General features: G+C 39.8%; 1 protein-coding gene across 1 annotated transcript in view; it reads right to left on the bottom strand.

Moving 5' to 3' along the window:
* Window positions 1–6,566: 6,566 nt before the first annotated feature.
* The window catches only part of IRS1 (insulin receptor substrate 1), a 61,442-nt gene continuing 50,700 nt past the window's right edge, over window positions 6,567–17,308 (bottom strand). Inside the window, exon 2 of the mRNA XM_063132209.1 lies at window positions 6,567–6,933. The gene's annotated coding sequence lies outside the window, so the exon portion shown is untranslated. The remainder of the gene's footprint in view (window positions 6,934–17,308) is intronic.

The following is a 17,308-nucleotide window of genomic DNA, read 5'->3' as shown; positions in this document are numbered from 1 at the left end:
GGGGCAGCCCTAACTCATACTTTCTGACCACTATCTCTTTTTATAGGAGAGAATGTATCTTTGGTACCAATTAAAATAAGGCTTCTTCTTAAGTAATACAATGATACGTAAGCATGGCATACATGTTTTGTCTCTTCTGCTGAGTATGCTAGACTTGATTTCTTCTCAAAGACTATAAGGTTTATCTATGTTACCAATTCAAACAGTAATGTAGACTTCATTGTTGTTCCCTCTTCCCAGGGACGCTTCAAAATGTAGTTCTGTGCATGAGAGTGGGTGCAAGAGATCACCAAACTGTAACTACCAGGATTCTTTGGGGGAAACCATGAGAATGAACTCAGTTGCAGTGTAGACATGCACATAGTTGGTTAGATTCAGATTTAGTCATGCTTAGAGTAGACACATTGAAATCAATGGGAGAAGTAATGACTAACTAAAGTTCCATTGATTTCAATGGGCCTGCTCTAAGTAGGACTACAACTGGATCCAATCCAGTAGGATTTATGGAGCTGTTGCCTTTTGAATAAAGAATGGTCCCTCAATTTCTGTAACAGTGCTGGTGTGGTGTAGTGGTTAGACTGTTGGACTAAGACTAGAAGACCCAGGTTCTAGTCTTCACTCAGTCATGAAGCTCACTGGGTGACTTTGGGCAAGTCTTAGCCTAGCTAACCCTACCTCATAGCATTGTAAAATGCAGAGGAGAATTGTGTATGCTACCTTGGACTCCATTATTTTGTTACAAATAAATGAACACCTGTGTATCCTCGATCATAAATACCATGCACTGAGAGTCACACTAACAAAAGCACCACTAAACCAGCTTAAGTCTACTCTTTTGGAGAAGTCATGTTTATTGCACATGTTCCTTTTTCTCTAGATATAAACTCATTCTTCTAGAAATTTCGTGGTATGTGGATAGATTCTGAAGGTACAGCTTCCCTTCTAGACATTTTCTCCATAATTTTGGAAATGGGCAACTGTTCAAAGTCAAATGGCAGCTTACCTTTCATTGATACTGTTGAGCTTTGGACACAATCCATTCATGATTTATTACTAGAAGGATTGTAGCAGTAAAGCTATATACCACAGAACTCCCAAAAGTTATTTGAACGTTACTAGCAATAAGAAGCCAAGATACTGTACTATCAAATGTTTACAATGGGCCCTTTTTCTCACCTCCTTGATGCTTCCCTTGTGCTGATGACTTCATATAAAACTTTCACTGGTAGATATCACCCACAGGAATGGCCAATGGCAACAATTCAAAGACATTTTACAAAGACATTATTTTAACATCTGCACCAGCCCCAATACTTAGTAACAAACCTATCACTGGCTAAGCAGGAACAAAGAGTTGAACTGTGCAAAGTTATACAAATATCTACTTTGTTATTCTTCATGCAGTGATGTATTCTTTGCTATCTATGGAAATCCCCTGCTCCTAATCTGATGGTGGTTACGGGGTAAAGAGGGAAATCCCACATACTTGAAAGACGTTTGCCTTGCATTGCCAATTTCCTGGCTCCTTGAGTTCTGCTTGCTAGGTAAGAGGAAGACTTGATATTGCACATTTTGAGGAGGGGAGAGGCATAAAGATGTGCTATACTCAAATGTCTATTTTTAATCAAGCTGTCATAGACTTTCATTTACTGAATTTCATTTATCTCTCTGTTGTGTAAAAACCTAAGAGCTTTGCTGGATCCGACCAAAAGATCCATCCAGTCCAGCATCCAGCTTCCCACAGCAGCCAACCAGATACTTCCATTAAGCCTAGAAGCCGGGCATGAATGAAATAAGTGCGCGCACTCTCACACACACTTGGCATCCTCTGAACATGGGCGTTTTAAGAGCCATTGATAGACCTATCCTACAAGAAATTATTTAATCACCTTCTAAAGCCATCTAAGCTAGTAGCCATCATTACTCCCTGTGGTAGCAAATTCCATACTACTGTGATTGTTGGCTCAATAGCTTCCAATACCCTGTAAATGAATCAGTTGCAATCAATAGGAATTTCCCACTGGTTACATGAAATTGAACAAGTCTGTTCTTCTTTAGCTTTCAGAGATTGGGTTGTATCCAACGGTGTGCTTTCGCCACCCAAACAGATGCCACTGGTAGATCAAATTTCCCTGCTCCAGAGAGTTGCGGGACCCTCTGGAGACGATTTGGGTTTGTGCAGGGGGCTGGGAGTGGGAGGAGGAGGGGAAGGGAAACTCCTATTGCATGGGCGGACATCTGCTTTCATAGGGTTGTATTAAGCCCATACTGGATGTCACATTTTGATAGTATAAATGTGACAGCTGAAAGCATGGTTTGTGCCTCCTATTTTCATTTTACACTAATTGAGTGACTATGCCACTTTTTTATTGTTTTACTTTTGATTTATTGTAGATGTGGCCTTATCCATCTAAATAAACATCTGGGAGTTGTTTGGATAGAGATTGGATGAGATCACACTGTAGTGATGAATTATGCAGGGACTTAAATCACTGATACACAACCCTAAACACATTTTTGTACGAATTAACAAAAGAAAATGACTTGGAAAAACACTTACGTTAACTTCTGATCGCCTAATCACAGATATTAGCTTTGGCTGGAATGTAAGAATAGACACACTATATAATCTGGAAACATTTACATTTCCTGCAAAGTGTTTCATGTATTCCTTAAATCAAATTTACTGAATGTCCAACACACAACTCTAGAAATTCATGCCCACTTGGTTTATATTACTAAAATGGAATAGTGTGGCTCAGTATATGCACAGAATACATAGTTTAAGAAATAAGAACTGGGAATGATGGGCAACATGATTTCTTAATGGACCAGTGTTCTGATACTGATCCAAAGCAACAATACTTTAATTTATTTATTTATTTATTATTGCATTTATATCTCATCTTTTTTCTCTAAGGAACCCAAGGCGGCATACATAATCCTCCTCCTCCTCCTCTCCATTTTATCCTCACAACAACAACCTGTGAGGTAAGTTGGGCTGAGAGTCTGTGACTGGCCCAAAGTCACTTAGTGGGTTTCCATGGCTGGGTGAGAACTAGAACTCGGATCTCCTGGCTCCCAGTCCAACACTTTAGCCACTACACCACACTTTAATAGTGCTCCGCAACAAGAAAAAATGTAATAAGGTATGAATGCCAGATACCTTAACATTAATTGAAAACATTTATTAAAATTAGTAATTTAATAACATGACCTTAAAACGAAAACCTTTTTATGTAAGAGACAGTACAAGAAAAGCTGGAAGGATTTCCATAGAACTAATATTTGGTTGCAATCCTATACACACTTACATGAGAATAAAACCCATTGAACAGAATGGGACTTATTTTCAGCCTGAGACCATGGAAAAAGTGGGCTGAAAGGGTAGGGCAATATCCTGGGGAAAGGGAGGGATCATCCCTCCCTGCTCCCGGGATCCCCTGTGCGTCATGTGGACACACAGGGATGATCCCGGGGATTGCCCTGGGATATCTCCCCGTCTAGCTATGGCCTGAGAAAGGGGATCTAAATGATAAAATGATTTAAATCTTATTGATATGTGAGATGTAATAGTGGATCTTTTCCAGGCATTTTCCCACAACATGGTAACTCTCATAAGGCTGGCATATGGTACAGTTGTACTTCATTGTGCTCAAACTTTTGGAATAAAAGTTGGTAATGCTAATTGGAAGTTGTAAATCATTATAATGTCATCATTATTAAGTGACATTATGGCTAATGTACTATTTGTTTGGGAATTAGCAGCCTATCATTTTCTTGTAGCAGTCAATATGGTGATTTAATGGCAGGGACAATCAAACAAAAGGTATTCAATCAGCCAGACAGAGGAGAGTTACTGGGATTGCATTTGCCTGCACCTGGAACAATTCTGCTTATATTTTAAGGCTTGACTGTTGATACTCAATCATGCAAATGTACTGGGTGGTAGATGGAGGTTTGGAGGCAACTGTAGTTGTCTGAGATTTTCTGTTGAAAAGTAGACTTTGTCAATTACATGATCATGCAGTGGTCTGTTCTTCTCCTAAAATATGGTCTGTGTCCACAATCACATAGGAGTGCCAGTTTGTCCAACTATGCATCTCTTCATTTTTCAGATACACTAATGAAAGTTTGCAATCATATTTAAGTAACTGCCAGCACCTACTGATACTTATGTATATTAAAAAAAATACATTATATAAAACGTTGAGGTTATATTTGTATAATTGTGAGGGGTAAATTAAAATAGTATGAAGTAGTTTCTGAATAAAACCAGGTACCAGGTTATGCAGTTAGGTGATTTACATTCTACCTGAACTATATTACCCACAATAAAGTCATAGATTCCCCTGATCTAGAGATTCGCCCTAGTGGAGAATCTCTGCAGAAATGGGTACACTTAATGTGAATGATCACATCTATGTCTCAAAAAACAAACCAGTGATAACATATGCAATCCAATGTCTACTCAGAAGTTCCATTGTGTTCAATGAGGCTTACTCACATGTGTTTAGGATTTTGGCCTTAGTTTGAACAAAAAACAAAAACAAAAAATCCTGTCAAATTATGCATAAAGCAAGCATATTCTGTTATCTTGCTGTAGATAAACCTAGATCTGAATTTATAATCCAAATTGTTAAAAGGTGGGTATGGATATGGCTAGTGTCCCTTTTTATGAATGTGAATGGCAACTTTCTTTAAAAATGGTTTAAGGCATCTGTATTCTGTATTTGTGTCTTAGCAATTGTTTTATGATTATATGCTCTTCTACTGGATTAAACCAGAGTTGGGCAAACATTTCAGAGTCGGGAGCTGCATTGGCCTATGTGGAACCCTTGTGGGGAGGGGACATGAACTTTTAGAGCTGCTAATGGGTGGGACTAGGACACCTGCACTCTCGCACACACACAAATATACTCTCTCACACACATTCATTCTGTCTTTCTCTCTCACAGACATTCATTCATTCATTCTGTCTCTCCCTCTCATACATACACACAAACACTTCCTCCCCAGCCCAGCAATCCCAATCAAGATTGCTATTTCCCCACTTGTGGCTGGTGACTCCGATGTGGAGCTACTTGGATAACTCCTTTAAAGTTCTGACTGGTTCTGCCTGAAACCTGGAGCAGATTCACTGCCCCACTGAAATCAGACCCACCAGCCTCCACTGAGAATAGATATTTAAGAATAGATATTTGTTCCCTGGCACCCATATGATGGCTGCTCACATTTGGTGTTCCATCTATCTATGGTAGATCTATTCATCTACTAAATTGCCCCGCCCCGCCCCAACCTCATCTTGCGATTCCCACTTAAGCTCCAACAGTACTTACCAATTGGCTGACACCATTTGTTAACAAAAGGAAAATAGGAAAGGGCAGAATAATTCTTCATGCTTCACACCAAAATGGAAAGCCACCTATATAGGAGGGGATGATGCTGTAGAACACAGGATCCCTGTTCCAAACGTAGGCTTAAATGGAACGGACAGGATGGGAAAGAGTGCGCATTAGCAGAAGAACTATCTTGTCTCACAGCATACATATGCTGGTGCAATCCTACCCTTTTAAAAGTTATGGGAAGGTCCTCCTAATACTTGTGAAATTCTTAATGGAATAGAATCAGAAAAGGATTTAATATTATCGGACTATGAGATAAAATGGATTCAAGGTATCAGTGAGGTCCTACAGAGATGATGTATTATTTCTACTGAAATATGGCATTACTCAGTTATGTTTGCAATATTAATTCTAAAGTAACAATGTCAAGGTTGACCAGCCCCCATCACTGAGAATGCAAGGATATCTCCAAAAGAATATATGTAAAGAGATAAGAGAGGGGGTAATTGAAGTAGGAGAAATAAAGATAAAACAGTATCTAGTTTATTAGGTATAGAAAGAGATTTCCAGAATTTACAAACACCCACATATTTCATTCCAGGGATATTTTGATTTGAAGAGTCTGCCCATATTTTGACTGTTTTCTTTTTCTCTTCTTCAATATATATATACAATGGAAGACTTAGATTTATTTTTCTGATGTTTTCTAAGTTCCTGTGCAACCAACAATTTCAAATTCACACTTGTAAATACCATGCACAGTTAAGTTTGCCTTTTCATTAATACAGCCTACTGTTTTACAGGAAGAGTACAAAATATTATTTTCTTTTTGAAAGAACTCAGCTCAACTGCAGGGTTATCTTACAAATTATGTTATCAGTAAATATGACTGTACAATCCAGATCCACGGGCCATTGATCCATATTATATTATATTCTGAATTACAATCTTAAAAAGAATAGTACCCTACTCTATTCTTAAATTGACTTGTTTTAAGTAGTTTCCCCCACCCCACCCCACTCTGTTTACAACAGAATATAGTATACCTCAGTTACACATCAAAAAAAGATGTGCTGTAGGAAAAGTTACAATTAAAAAAGTACATGTATAAATCAAAAACCTATGTTAAATATTTAATACTCTTCAACCAACATTAACAGTTTGTATGTAATAATTTACACTGATGATTTGTCATACAGGTTTTTCAGCAGCAAATTAAAATTTCATGTCTTATGTAAATGAGCTAGTAGTACACCCACCCTCACCATATTACAGTGGTGGGCACGTGAGTTCACTGTAGCCAGCTAAGTCTTTATGGTAGAGGAAGAAGTAATCATAGACTCGTTGTCCAGGTGTCACAGTGCTTTTGCTTGGCACGAAAAAAAAAAGAAAAAAAGAAAAAGAAAAAGAATGTGCAGTTCAGTCAACTAACTCCTGAGGTTTGTGTAAAGTAAACAAATTGAACTGGATGCATCGTACCCATCTACTGGGGAAGAAGATGTGAGGTCCTAGTTGTGATACACAAAACAGAGTCTGGATACCCATGAGTTCAAAGAAGGATTTTTCTGAGGTTGTATAGGTCATCGTCCTGAGAATAGAAGAAAGAAAAATTACTTATTAGTACATATATTTAAATTTGCAATTCCAGTAAAAATGACAGGCACAGGGTGAGGAGTATTTTATGTGAGGGGAACTCCCCCCCCCCCGAACAGATAAAATATAAACTGCATTGAAAAACGTTCAGCACTGTAAGCAAATGCCATCAATAAACATTGCCATAACACTCACAAAATATTCTGCAGACTATGCGCCTGAACATCTCCAATAACTATTGTACTGTAAGGAGGAATCTAGAAGTTCCATTATTCTTTTCCCTGATGGCTCAAGTAAACCAGCTGTGGGTGGCAGGAGAAGACTGGCAGCAGAAGAGGGGTTATTTAACTTATCAACAGCTGGGGAGAGGCAATTCAGAGCAGTCAAATGGCTAGGAGTTCAACAGTCCCTTGGTCTTCTCCCCATGACTTACATCAGTACCCTGCTTAGCCTGAAGTTGCTACTAGCTGCTTTACCTGATGTTTTTAAAAGCCCTTGGGGAAAAGAATAACAGAACTATACATTACTCCTAACCACTACAACTGGTTGGACACTCTCTTGGATTATCTGTCACTTCTCTTTTTACCTTATTATAGAGTCCATGAATTCAAGCAAAGTTGGACTGGAAATGGGAGAACATCCGGCTTGGTAAGAATAAAAACCAAGCACTATGGATGAATGTTGGAAAGTTCTTAGCCCCTTCAGGGCTATTCCTTTGTGGGGTCAAACAGAATGGTCAGGGGAGGGGGCAGGCTCAAATACCACACTCCAAGGGGTCCTTCCTTAAAGCGAGGCATTCTGGGTGAGGCTGCCGCACCACAGGCAATCTTCAGGACCACCTCACCCAGAATGCCTCACTTTGAGGAAGGACCCCTGGAAGCTAGACGTAGAGGTAAGGCCAACAGCAGGGAGACTAAAAAAGAGGAGGATGGCGGGAGCTGGAGAAGAGGTCAGAGCAAAAAGAGTGGTGGTGATGGCCAGTCGAATGGGGGAAGAGAAGAAAGGGGGCAGGGATGGCAGCATGTCCACTGGGCACCCAAATACCACCTTCCCTAGGCATCAAAATACCTAGAGATGGGCCTGAGCCCCTTAAAAGTGTTACAGAAATCAGTATTGCCACTATAGCTAAAGGATAGTTAGGATAACAAAATGTTGCAATGTAGAATGCTCCTGTCTATGGTTCAAGCTAGCCATGCTCCTTTCCAGGATACTCAATTCCATTCACCTTCCACCAGAGTTTTCCTTTCCAATAGTTCACTCAGCATTCTGTGCACAGTGACTATGCTCAGACCTCACTGAGATGTTTTCACTTCTCCCCACCTTTAGGGTTCCCCCACCCCCCATAAGATTTTGTATTTTTGCCTAGAGATGTGAAGGGACAGGAAAAAACAGAAAAATTAGGTTGGGGCATGTTTTGTGTGTATGTTTTTTTCCAGGAAGGGCCAGGAAAAGGGCCGGGGGGGGGGGAGAAAAATTAGGTTGGGGGCCAGGGGGAAAAAAAAGAAAAATTAAGTTGCGGGGACAGTGTTGTGTGTATGTGTTTTCCAAGATTTTTTCTGTTCAGTTTGAAAGCTTGTTTTCAGTCATGGTGCCATCCTACACTATAAGAACCAGGCTACTGAATTTCTTTTTAGGTATAAAGGTTGTGTGTGTTTTGTGGCAGCTGTTAATTTTTTTATAGCTTAGGTAGCATTCCCCAACGATAAGGTCTAATTGGTAACTTATTGAGTTCTGTAGACCCAAGCCTTAATGTTTTTGTGTCTTTTAAAGAAAAGAAACATAGGTGGGATAACTCTCACATTGTTCTTCTGTCACATGTGGTGGTACAGTGTTTCTCTTATTTGGGTTTTAGAGCTGCATTCCGTTACAGCATCTAACCAGAAAAAGCCAAGAAGCACAGGACTCTATAGAACAAAACCCACATTTTCTTTATCCATGATCGTACTGTAACTACTCACATGTTGGGAAACTGAGTATGACGTGGAGCACCCCTAAATGTTTTATCAGTAAAAGAGTCGCTAGATTAGTAATTTTAATAAGTAGAGGAAGAAATAAATATGCTGGTAATCTTATGGAGAGGATTAAAAAAACATTTCCCCCCAGGGCTTCAAAATTTCCAGATACTATAGACTTTCTTTAAAAGTCTTTCTATAATGTAGATTTTTAGAAAATCATTTGGGGGATATATATGAACAATACAGGAAGAACTTGTCTTAAGCATTTTAGTCATAATTCTAAAATAAACTATTGTGAATGATTCAATGTTGAAATCAGCATAACCATGTTGCACTTCCTTGTATGTCAACTTCTATTATTATTATTATTATTATTATTATTATTATTATTATTATTATTATTATTTACATTTATGTACCGCCCTATAGCCAAAGCTCTCTGGGCAGTTTACAAAAGTTTAAAACAGTGAACATTAAAAAGGAATATACAAAATTTAAAACCATAAAAAGCATAAATTCCAGCAAAAACAGACAATATCCATTTAAAAACAACTATTCTGGGGTAGTTAAAAAAACTCAGCATATGCTGTTAAAACTAATTTGTGTTTAACAGTTTAGTTATTCTCAACTAAATTAATTGTTTAAATGTATAAAAGGGTCTGTATTTTTTACATTACACATTGTTTGCTCCTGAAGATAGCGAAGTACAATTTTATCCCCCTTTAATAAAATGCCGAGACTTCCCTCAGAGACACAGAAATACTGAAAAGATTGCCTGTGCTACATACAGGCAAGAAAATGCCCAAGAAAATGAATTTATTTTGTGTGGTCCTTCACGTGAACGGGAAGCCTATCTTTGCAAATGTGTGGTGTACTGTGAAAATTCCCTGGAGACTACACTCATGGGCCTTTTACATATTTTCAACTTTCTTCTGAACTCCAACTGCCAATCTATAGGAACATTCAAACGGAACAGCTATATGAAACTTACCATATAGTCAGAGGATTAAGCTACGTTAGTACTGTCTAAATTAGATAGTACTGCCAAACTTCATTAAAAGGCCTAGTGACAAAGAATGAAATTGCCTCGTTTAAACTGTGAAGGGGTGAGGTGTACACGGTTTGCTTTTCGTTTCATATTTGGCTTTCTTCCAGCACAACTGAATGAACAGCTTAGTTCAGGAACAAACTGTACCCAGCAAAATGGTCACATGCTCTAACCTGCGACGGATATACAATCAAAGAAATGGAGAGGGAAGTATACAGTCCTGCTACATATGTCAATGCTTGTTGCCCTGAGAAACTTGGAACAGATGAAAGGAGAAATGTCCCACTTTAGCTAATGTTTTTCTCCTCTACTTCCACTACTTCCATGTAAGTCGGATGGATGGGAGGAAAGATGACTCCTCCCCTCTAAGGTGGATAAAAATCAATTATTTTCTCTATTTAGTTTCTTAATTTTTAGGGGGGTAAATTAGTGATATTAAGTTTCCCTCATCAATCACCTGGTTTAAATAGATATCTGAATGTAATATGAAACAAACATTCAAGGTCTACACTAATAATCTCTTAAAACTGAATCCATGGCCCTCTGATTTGTTTGAGATAAGGGACATTTTCTGTTTTTAAAAAAGGGGGAGGGGCGAACTAGGTGTAAAGGATGTGAATTTAGAGGTTAACTCCAGTATCAGAGGCAGTAAGCCTGTATACACCACTTGCTACGGAACATGGGTGGGAGGATTCTGTTGCACTATTGTCCTGCTCGTGGGTTCCTGGTCACCAGCTCGTTGGCCACTCTGTGAACAGAATGCTGGACTAGATGGACCCTCGGTCTGATCCAGCACGGCTCTTATGTTCTTATGTTTATCATACACAGTCATGTTTTATTTATTTATTTATTTATTTATTAATATGCTGACATATAACAAATAAATAAATTCAGGGTGGCTCACACAGTAAGACACGCTAAAAATAACAAATACAATAAAAATTTAAAAGGCCTTGGGAAATTAATTCACCTCTGTCAACCAAAATGTTCTGAAACTCCTCAAGAAATTAGTGCTGGCTTAATTTCTGCATAAGCATGCATAGGTTTGGTGTGCAAGCCTGATATTCTGAAAATGCCCAAGAATATTAACTGGCCAGGTTTTATTTCCAGGTATAAATAAATACATATAGGACTGAAAAAGCAAACAATATAGTATTACAATCCCACAGCAAAGGTTTGTCACATCTGTCCTTAAAATTTGCAACACTTGCTTTCTGGACATATTTCAATATTGCTAGGCTTCTACAAACCGCCTTTCACCTAGGGAGAATAGTAGGTATTTCTGCAGCATTAGAAAATCTACACAATTTACACATTAGGAAGAAACTTTTAAAATGGCTGAAGATTTCAACAGACAGAACTAGGCTAGTGTAGCTCTTATCTTTATAATTGGAGATGAACCCTAAAACTACAGGGGACAGCACACACAGATTGTTCTTTATCAGCCACAAGTGTGAAAACACTAGTTAGTAAGTAGTAGCACAGGTCAAACATTTCTGCCATCTCAAGTTCTTCAGCAGAATGGTCTTGCAGTATTTTCAGACATAAGCTGCTCAGAAAGTGGGGGTTTAGGCCTGCCTGAATTGCTACATATTGGAATGTTGGTGGAGCTTCTTGCAAAAGACAGGCAGGGCTGTGTTGCTATTTACAGACTTATTTACAGACCTAGGAGAAAGACTTGGCTTGTGCAGAATGAGATCACGCCATACAGCCTTCCTCAACCTGGTGCCCTCCTGATGCTTTGGATTACAGGTCCCAGCATTCCTGACCATTGGCCATGCTGGGTGAGACTGATGAGAATGCAAATCCAAAAAACCCTGGCGGGCACCAGGATGAAAAAACTTGATTTACTACATGCAGGGTTTTCTAGTGAAAGTTGGGTTGCATGACAAAATGCCAATGCAGCAGTCAGAATGGTATCTGGGGCTTGCTTGGTTATTACTCCAGCTCTGTTTAATCTGCAATTGCTTCCAGTGTGATTCTGTGATTAATTTAAGGTGTGGGTTATTAACTACAAAGCCATTGATTTCCTATGAGGGGAGGAGGGATGGGATAATTATGATTGTATGTACTTTTATTTCTATTTCTGTTTATTATTTCTATATATTACAAAAAATAAAAATAAAATTTTTAAAACACAAAGCCCTAAAATAGTATGGAGTTGTAATCAACTGCCTCTTCTCCCATGACCTTGGCCATGAGTGGTCAGCGCAGCTCTCCAGAGAGCTAACCCCAAAGGCCTTAGGGAGATGGCCCCGAAGATTGCCTGTGCTGCTACAGCACAAGCAGTCTCCAAGGCCATCTTCCCACAATGACTCACTTTGAGGAAGAACTAAAGTGAAGTACTGAGGGAGAGGCCTGTAGTGCATTGCTGCTGCCAACTCCAGGGGTGGAAGAGGGAGGTAGTAGTGGCTACAGCCACCACCATCAGTGAAAAGGTTAAAAGGAAGAGCAGGCAGCAGCTGCTGCCATCATCATTCCTGGTGGGGAAGGGAGGAGGAAGAGAAAGGGGTGGGAAGTGGTGGCCGCTATCACCATTGTTGTCAGAGTGGAGAAGGGAGGAGGGGCAGCCGTCCCTGTCACCATCATCATGGTGGGAAGGAAGGATGAGGAGAAGGAGGGAGTTGTTGGCAGCGGCAACCAATCCCATCATTATCACAGTGAGGGCTGAGAATAGATGAGAGGTCAGCTGTCCGACCATCCGCCTCAAGCAGCAGGAGGTCTTGCACCTGTCCTGGAAGCAGGATTCCATCATGCAATATTGTGGGTAGGGTTTTAATGTCACAGAAGATTTTGTTATTCACTCAAATATTATGTGATCTACTCATGGATACCACTCATAAACAGCAAGGCATTTTTCTACTGGCAATATAATCACAAGATTTCTGCATGGGAAACTAGAATTTATCATGAATAAAATCACCATTTATCAACAGTTTGCATATTTCTGCAGGAACTAATATGGACCAAAGACCATACTAATTGCATAAGGATATTATTCGAAGCACACCAAGCGTGCCCTGAAAATTTGTGCAGCACTGGTGTAATTCAGCATTGGTGAAATTCTCTCTTCATCATAACAGTTAAAGCTGCAGGAGTCCTGCCTAGCATGATCAGATACAAAAGATGCCCTATATCTGATATAGGAGCCCTGCCCTATATCAGATATAGGGAAGGGCTCCTATATCTTTAACTGCTGTGTTGAAGAGGGAATTTCACCAGGTGTTGCATGCATAGAAATGAAACCTGCTGAAATTCCCTTTTCAATACAACTGTTAAAGACACAGAAGCCCTGTCCTCCTTTTCATATGGTCACCCTATTTAAGATGACACAGACAACCATACACTCAGATATCCTGTCATATTATATTCATATATGGTTAATATTTTCAATAACATGACAACTAATATAGCACTACTCACTTCAGAGTTTATCACAGAGTTTATGCAATCAGGAAACAATCAGTTAGTTTCTTTTATGAATGCTAAATATAGAAAAAATCCTCTTCTGGCAGGATTTTAATTTGAGATTGTCAAAACTGCTAGACAGCAATAGCCTATAATTTAGTGGCACATCTGATTCTCAGGCACAATAAAGCACTGAAAAATCAAAACAATTTTGTCTTATGAACATTTGATATGATATTAACATCTAGTGTACTAAGAAACTAATCTAAAACACTGTGATGATTAAAAGTGCTTCACCTTTTAAAAAAATCAAATTTCTTTCTTCATAAGCAGCATATGTTAGTATAAAAACAAATCATAGTATAAGATGTTAAATACATTTAGAGAGCGGCTTTCAACGTTTTAAAGTCAGCGTTTGGATACCCCTATTGTTTCTTATCAACAAAGATCAGTGTTTCCTTAACAACGCATACAACTGTGCAGAGGACAAGAGTTTTAAGAGAAGGTTCTCTGACTTCAGTGTGTTGTGGTAAGGGTCGTTAACATTAATGACATCATCGCTGGCAGCTTGAAAATAGGGAAAACCTGTGTTTAATCCATTTCCTACACACCGCAGGCTTCAAGCTGGATTCCCCAATAATATGGCTTTGTGGCTGACTTTATGAAAGTCACTGGTAACGCAAAAAGAATGTACTTAAAACAACAACATGCATCTTATACTACAAGGTACCTTTGACAAATAGTCTCCGCTCAACCTCTGCTGCAAAATACATGCAGATAGCACTAATGCATGATCCAGCTGGTAACCCATCCCCTTATTAAAGTTGGTCAAGAAGAGGATATAAAACATTTATGCCATGGCTCACACTACTATTAAAGCATGGTAATATTTCCAATAATCACATAGGTAACTAAAAAAGCTTGTTTGTATTCATCTATAACGCTAAAAGGGCTTAAGCTTTTAGGCAATAAAACAACAATTTATTTATTTATTTATTTATTTATTTATTTATTTATTACATTTTTATACCGCCCAATAGCCGAAGCTCTCTGGGCGGTTCACAAAAATTAAAACCACAGTAAAACACCCAACAGTTTAAAACACAATTACGAAATACAGTATAAAAAGCGCAACCAGGATAAAACCACACAGCAAAGTTGATATAGGATTAAAATACAGAGTTAAAACAGTAAAATTTAAATTTAAGTTAAAATTAAGTGTTAAAATACTGAGTGAATAAAAAGGTCTTCAGCTGGCGACGAAAGCAGTACAGTGTAGGCGCCAAGCGGACCTCTCTGGGGAGCTCGTTCCACAACCGGGGTGCCACAGCGGAGAAAGCCCTCCTCCTAGTAGCCACCTGCCTCACTTCCTTTGGCAGGGGCTCATGGAGAAGGCCCCCTGTAGATGATCTTAAGGTCCGGGTAGGTACATATGGGAGGAGGCGTTCCTTCAGATAACCTGGCCCCAAACCGTTTAGGGCTTTAAATGTTAATACCAGCACTTTGAATTGGGCCCGGACCTGGACTGGCAGCCAGTGAAGTTGTAAAAGGACTGGCGTAATGTGATCTCGCCGGCCAGTCCCTGTTAATAACCTTGCTGCCCTGTTTTGCACCAGTTGAAGTTTCCGGACCGTTTTCAAAGGCAGCCCCACGTATAACGCATTGCAGTAATCCAAACGAGAGGTTATCAGAGCATGGATAACTGTAGCTAAGCTATCTCTGTCCAGATAAGGGCGCAGCTGGTATATCAGCCTAAGCTGATAAAAGGTGCTCTTTGCCACTGAGTTCACCTGTGCCTCAAGTGACAGTTCTGGATCCAAGAGCACCCCCAAACTACGGACCCGATCCTTTAGGGGGAGTGCAACCCCGTCCAGGACAGGGCAAACATCACCTCGCCGGACAGAAGAACCACCCGCTAACAGTACCTCCGTCTTGTCTGGATTGAGTCTCAGTTTATTAGCCCTCATCCAGTCCATTACCGTGCCCAGACACGGTAAATCATTCATTTATCTGAAATGAATGAAATCCTCTTTTTCATAAGGACCGAAAATGAGCTGATATTTTCTTCATCCATTTCTTCTTACCTAGGAAGGTGTTTAATTACCATTAAACCTAACATTTTTTCGGGGTGGGGTGGGGTGGGTGGGTGGAACTATGAAAATATAAAAAGCGTCTTTCAAATTAAAAGGTAAGCAGCAGCTACTTTATTTTCTTTTACCTGCTGATGCTCATTCCCATGGGCAATGCCATAGCTATCCAGGCTCAGCAAGTAGTGCATAAATGCAGACTGAGAAAACAGCTGCTAGGAAGAATTCTCCTAAACAAATATATGCCGTAGGCAGGCCTCCACAAATCCACTCATTGGTGGCAAAAATGTCCATGGTCTTCTTCCTCAACATAAGAAATCCATTCCCTTTCAGAACTTGGGGGTGGATATGGTGAATTTCACATGTAGTGCCAAGCTTTGGAGTAAGCAGAAGCAGTGAGAGAAATTTACACTATTTCTGCCTACCCTGAAGTTCAGAGAGACCCTGTGACTTCTACATAAGGTGGAGAGAGAGAAGAGGGGGGTGCCTCAATTGTCCTGAGATACAAGCAGCACAGCCCAATTGTAAGTAGGATGGAGGGAATGTTAAAATGAAACCACAAAAAACCTTTCACTGACTGCAGTTAAAGTTTAATTCTCTTTCAGAAATGTTATGCTCAAGATTACTAATAAAAGTTTATATAAGTATTTGCAAAGCAGCTATTTAAATTCCCTATTTACATCTTGCAGAGTTGTCTCCTAATGAGATAGCTGTACTTCTACACAAATAAGAACTGAGCAAAACAGGCATTTAATTTTCAAAGTGTTCACCGTTGCCATCTTCCTGGCCGTTAATTTATTCTTCATGTAGTGAAAAGGAAGTATTTCTTGTTTTACTGGGTGAAACAAGAAATAACGGAACTGTCTAAATAACAGAGAATATCCGTATAAACCAGACAGGGAACATGTGGCACCTCCATTCTTGCTGTAAGGAGGATAGGGCCCCAATTACAAGAGGGAAAGGCCTGGAGGATACATTCCCAGACTTCCAGCAATGTGTCCTCCAGAACCTGCCCCCAGCACCGATCTGGCCTTCTCTTGGGCTGGCATGATCGTGCCGGCCCAGAAGAAGGCCTGCATTGGCCCTGGAAGGGCTGGAGGACATGTTCCCAGACTCCCCCCTCCCCCCACTGCTGATCTAGCCTTCTCCTGGGCTGGTGCAATCGTACCGGCCCAGAAGGCCTGGATTGGCCCTAGGGTGGGGTGGGGGCTGGAAGACGTGTTCCCAGACTTCTGGGAACGCGTCCTCCACCCCCATCCCCCCGCTCTGATCTAGTCTTCTCCTGGGCTAGCGCGTTCCCGGACTAGTATAAAGTTACCAATTCTCTGAGATTTTTAAATTATAGTTTGATACAATTCAGTGTCTAAAAGGAATAAAGGATGTCCGTTAATTGTAACTAAATCTACATTGCCACAGCAGTTACATTAACATTTTTAGTCATACTTCAAATATATAAAAATAAATTCTACATTTAAATTTACAGATTCAACTTATCCATCAGATAAATTTTAAAACCAGCCATCAGACATCTCAAAGAATTACAGAGCTGATTCACACTACCCATCAATCTGCAGTGTTCCCCTGCATTCTCATGCTATTTGAAATTCTGCATATGTATTAGCAGATGCCACCCTTTGCATTTCAGTCTTGTAGCAAAGAAAAAGTAAAATGCAGCCCACTTGAAGTTGCTATGACCTTCCCATAAATGCACATATCAAAATGCTGTGTTGTCTGTCGTAATGCTTGCATTGCCTGGCACAAGGCATCTTGTAGAAATGCAACAATGACCAATACTACATTGTTCATATGGTAGCTTAGGAAGTCTGACACTATCTAAAAGTTGAGCACTGCCCGAACCAACGTTATGCTGAT

The sequence above is a fragment of the Elgaria multicarinata genome, chromosome 8 (assembly GCF_023053635.1).
Source record: "Elgaria multicarinata webbii isolate HBS135686 ecotype San Diego chromosome 8, rElgMul1.1.pri, whole genome shotgun sequence".
NCBI lineage: Eukaryota > Metazoa > Chordata > Lepidosauria > Squamata > Anguidae > Elgaria > Elgaria multicarinata.
This window is presented reverse-complemented; position numbering and strand designations above follow the sequence as displayed.